Source organism: Nerophis ophidion, linkage group LG11 (assembly GCF_033978795.1).
Source record: "Nerophis ophidion isolate RoL-2023_Sa linkage group LG11, RoL_Noph_v1.0, whole genome shotgun sequence".
NCBI classification, from domain to species: domain Eukaryota; kingdom Metazoa; phylum Chordata; class Actinopteri; order Syngnathiformes; family Syngnathidae; genus Nerophis; species Nerophis ophidion.
In genome coordinates this window covers 22,177,831-22,183,256 of record NC_084621.1, presented here as the reverse complement: position 1 = coordinate 22,183,256, position 5,426 = coordinate 22,177,831, and the positions used below count along the sequence as shown (strand labels likewise).

General features: G+C 34.6%; 1 protein-coding gene across 1 annotated transcript in view; it reads right to left on the bottom strand.

The window, feature by feature from the left end:
* Window positions 1-4,827: 4,827 nt before the first annotated feature.
* dctn3 (dynactin 3 (p22)) overlaps window positions 4,828-5,426 on the bottom strand; it is a 7,297-nt gene continuing 6,698 nt past the window's right edge. Inside the window, exon 7 of the mRNA XM_061915387.1 lies at window positions 4,828-5,426. This exon is cut by the window's right edge and continues 409 nt beyond it. The gene's annotated coding sequence lies outside the window, so the exon portion shown is untranslated.

The following is a 5,426-nucleotide window of genomic DNA, read 5'->3' as shown; positions in this document are numbered from 1 at the left end:
GTGACGTCACTGACGGAAGCCCGTTTCCGGATGGTCCAAGATCGTCTAGCGCTAAGACGATGAGCCCCTCTGGGGAGATTTTGTAATGTACTCCGTCACTGTACAACCAAAGGTTTTTATTATTTTGTACTAACATAATGCAATATTATATTCCTGACGGAATAAATAAAGTACTATCTAATCTAATATTATGACTTAGTGTAAGACGGTGCTTCTCAATAATTTTCTGTTCCTATTAATAGCATCATATGTCAATGAAAATGTTATAAGTACACCTCTGTATAATATATCTTTATTAACATTAAATAAAACAAAAATACATAAATATACATTAACTTACAAAAAACAAATACTCGTTGTTTTGTCTAAGAGACTATATTAAAAGTGCATCAATTTGCCTGAAATAAAAAATGTTTTAATCTATCAACATTTTTTGAGCCGCTTAAACTATATGATACTAAAAAATTAAAATAAATGAACTCAATAAATATTAATATATTTAAATCAGAAATATTAACTCAGAAGCAAAATATTTAAAACACTTCAACCCACAAAACCAAAAATTAAATGTGATTTATTTTTTTAATCAATATATATAAGGCAGCTGAAATAGGCACCAGTACCACCCGCCAACCTGAACAGGATAAGCAGTAGAAAATGGATGGATGGATGGATATAAGGAAGTCAGGATTACGTTTTTTAGTGCGCAGCTTTTCGAAACATCATACTGCATGATATTGATAAAGTAAAATCCCCGTTTCCATATGAGTTGGGAAATTGTGTTAGATGTAAATATAAACAGAATACAATGATTTGCAAATCCTGTTCAACCCATATTCAGTTGAATGTACTACAAAGACAAGATACTTGATGTTCAAACTGATAAACTTTTTTTTTTTGGCAAATAATAATTAACTTAGAATTTCATGGCTGCAACACGTGCCAAAGTAGTTGGGAAAGGGCATGTTCACCACTGTGTTTCATCACCTTTTCTTATAACAACACTCAATAAACGTTTGGGAACTTAGGAAATTAATTGTTGAAGCTTTGAAAGTAGAATTCTTTCCCATTTTTGTTTTATGTAGAGCTTCAGTCGTTCAACAGTCCGGGTCTCCGCTGTTGTATTTTACGCTTCATAATGCGCCACACATTTTCGATGGGAGACAGGTCTGGACTGCAGGCGGGCCAGGAAAGTAACCGCACTCTTTTTTTACGAAGCCACGTTGTTGTAACACTTGTCTTGCTGAAATAAGCAGGGGCGTCCATGATAACTTTGCTTGGATTACAACATATGTTTTTCAAAAACCTGTATGTACCTTTCAGCATTAATGGTGCCTTCACAGATGTGTAAGTTACCCATGCCTTGGGCACTAATACACCCCCATACCATCACAGATGCTTGCTTCACTATGTAAAGCGCTTTGAGTCACTGGAGAAAAAGCGCTATACAAATATCATTCACTTCACTTCACTTTTGAACTTTGCGCCAATAAAAATCCAAATGGTTATTTTCCTCTTTGTTCTGGAGGACACCACATCCTCTGTTTCCAAATATAATTTGAAATGTGGACTCGTCAGACCACAGAACACTTTTCCACTTTGCATTAGTCCATCTTAGGTGAGCTCGGGCCTAGCCAAGCCGGCGGCGTTTCAGGATATTGTTGATAAATGGGTTTTGCTTAGCATAGCAGAGTTTTAACTTGCACTTACAGATGTAGCGACCAACTGTAGTTACTGACTGTGGTTTTCTCAAGTGTTCCTGAGCCCATGTGGTGATATCCTTTACACACTGATGTCGGTTTTTGATGCAGTACCGCCTGAGGGATCAAAAGTCCGTAATATCATCGCTTACATGCAGTGATTTCTTCAGATTCTCTGAACCTTTTGATGATTTTACGGGCCGTAGATGGTAAAATCCCTAAATTCCTTGCAATAGCTCGTTGAGAAATGTTGTTCCAAAACTGTTCGACAATTTGCTTACAAATTGGTGACCCTCGCCCCATCCTTGTTTGTAAATTACTTAGCATTTCATGGAAGCTGTGTTTATACCCAATCATGGCACCCACCTGTTCCAAATTAGCCCGCACACCTGTGGGTTGTTCCATATGAGTGTGTGATGAGCATTCCTCAACTTTATCAGTATTTATTGCCACCTTTCCCAACTTCTTTGTCACGTGTTGCTGGCATCAAATTCTAAAGTTAATGATTATTTGCAAAAAAAATTTTTTATCAGTTTGAACATCAAATATGTTGTCTTTGTAGCATATTCAACTGAATATGGGTTGAAAATTATTTGCAAATCATTGTATTCTCTTTATATTTACATTTAACACAATTTCCCAACTCATATGGAAACGGGGTTTGTATATACACATATATATTTAGATGTATATATATATATATATATATATATATATACACCTGTTTATATATACATACATATGTATACACACATACACATGCATATATACATATAAATATATACACACACATACATATATACACATATATATGTAAATGTATATACACAAATATATATGTATATGTACACTATATTGCCCAAAGTATTTGGCCACCCATCCGAATGATCAGAATCAGGTGTCCTATTCACTTGCCAGGAGAACAGTACATTTTGGACTGCATTGTACCGAGTGTGAAATTTGGTTGAGGAGGAATTATGGTTTTGGGTTGTTTTTTCAGGAGTTGGACTTGGCCCCTTAGTTCCAGTGAAAGGACCTTTTGAATGTTCCAGGATCCATGCTCCCAACCTTGTGGGAACAGTTTGGAGCGGGCCCCTTCCTCTTCCAACATGACCTTGCACCAGTGCACAAAGCGAGGTTCATAAACACATGGACGACAGAGTCAGGTGTGGATGCACTTGACTGGCCTGCACGGAGTCCTGACGTTGAACCCGATAGAACACCTTCGGGATGAATTAGAACAGAGACTGAGAGCCGGACCTTCTCGGCCAACATCAGTGTGTTACCGCACCAATGCGCTTTTGGAAGAACGGTGGAAAATTCCAATAAACGCACTCCCCAACCTTGTGGATAGTCCTCCCGGAAGAGTTGAAGCTGTAATAGCTGCAAAAGGTGACCTAAACTTGCTGTATGTATACTTTTGACCCACATTTTCAGTAGACCCATAATAACTTCATAGAAAAAACAAACTTTATGATTTTTTTTGTAAGTATGTGCTCCAATCACTCTATCATAAAAAAATAAGAGTTGTAGAAATTATTGTAAACTCAAGACAGCCATGACATCATTATGTTCTTTACAAGTGACTCAAAGCGATTACAATCAATCATTCAGAGACATCACATGCTTGAATTGTCCAATAAAAACATCATAGTCCTCAAATGAACTGCCATCATGTTTAATCAGAAGCACGATCACTGTCGCCATCTTGTCAGGTGACCCAACGGAAAGGAGAGACTTGCCGAAGTTGTGACCGAGTCTCGTGACCGAGCTGGAATGCTTTACTAAAAGACTCACATGTTTACAATTAAATAAGTACAGCACATGACGGGAGTCACGTCCTTGCAGATGACTGAACATGTTAGCATTTGTCAAGTAGCGACCGTGTAGCACCTGCACAAGTAACAGCCACGTAGCTGATTCATATATCTGGGTCTTTATTACAAAAGCTTTTTTTTTTTTGGGACACATCATATATGTAACTAAATTGTTGCTTTTAAATTTAGTGAAGTGAATATATTTTTAACATCAGATTATGCTGACAATTTCATTTAAATAAATGTTTGTGTTTAAATGTTCATCTTGTTAAAATCGGTCTTGTTAAAGTCGGTCTCCCCTAGAGGGCGGGGGAGGGATACCCACATATGCGGTCCTCTCCAAGGTTTCTCATAGTCATTGTCATCGACGTCCCACTGGGGTGAGTTTTTCCTTGCCCTTATGTGGGCTCTGTAAGAGCCCCACGGATGTCGTTGTGGCTTGTGCAGCCTTTGAGACACTTGTCATTTAGGGCTAAATAAATAAAATTGATATATGTGTGTGTGTGTATATATATATATATATATATATATATATATATATATATATATATATATATATATATATACATATACATACGTATACATATATGTATACATATAGATAGATAGATGGATGGATGGGTAGATAGATAGATAAATAAATAGATAGATAGATAGATAGATAGATAGATAGATAGATAGATAGATAGATAGATAGATAGATAGATAGATAGATAGATAGATAGATAGTACTTTATTTATTCTTCAGGAGAGTTCCTTCAGGAAAATTAACCTTTTCAGCACAATCCCATTCAAGAACAGAGATATATATATATATATATGTATATATATATATATATATACATATATATATATATATATAAATATATATATATATACATATATATATATATACACATACATATACATATATATATATAAACACACACACACACATATATATACATATATATAAATACATACATATATATACACATATACATACATACATACATATATACACATATACTGTACATATATACATACGTATATATATATACATAAAAACATATATATATACATTTTTTTTTTTTTCTCTAAATGTGGCATATATATATATACACATATATATATATTTATATATTGTTTTTTTTCTCTAAATGTGGCATATATATATATATATATATATATATATATATGTATGCCACATTTAGAGAAAAAAAACAATATATAAATATATATATTTATATATATATTTATATATGTATTTTTTATATATATATATATATATATATATATATATATATATATATGCCACATTTAGAGAAAAAAAATGTGTCTCGGGGCCAGTATATCCATTTTTAGGAACACTAATACAAAACTTCACAATAATGTCTGATTGAATGCTAAAAACGTTATGACAGACCGCCTTAAAAAACGTAATGGAATTTTCCATTTTTCTATTAAGGATAAAACACTGAATATTGACAAAATATGAATGTCACACCCCCTTCCGTTTGACATATTTTACAATCAAGTGAAACGCAACACACAGGCTACAAAATAATGCATCTGATACATCACTAAGCTTTAGAACTTTGTGAAAATCTCCTAACGCGTCTGTGGAAACGCTCCCCGCCCACACTGCTTGGTGCCTTGTCTGAGCTGCTGTGACGTAGATTCCCATAGTAACTAATTAGATGACCATAGTAACTAATTAGATGACCATAGTAACTAGTATATCATCCAAAAGCGCAGATTCCAACCATTGAAATTCTTCGCACAGTTGAAGACTTACGGTCATTAGAAAACATGACTGCACATCATAATGGTAGCTACACTTTCCATCTTAAAGATCTCAAAAAAAAATATTTGGGAATGTCCGATGGGCCAGATTGAAAAGCTTAACGGGCCGCATTAGGGCCCCAGG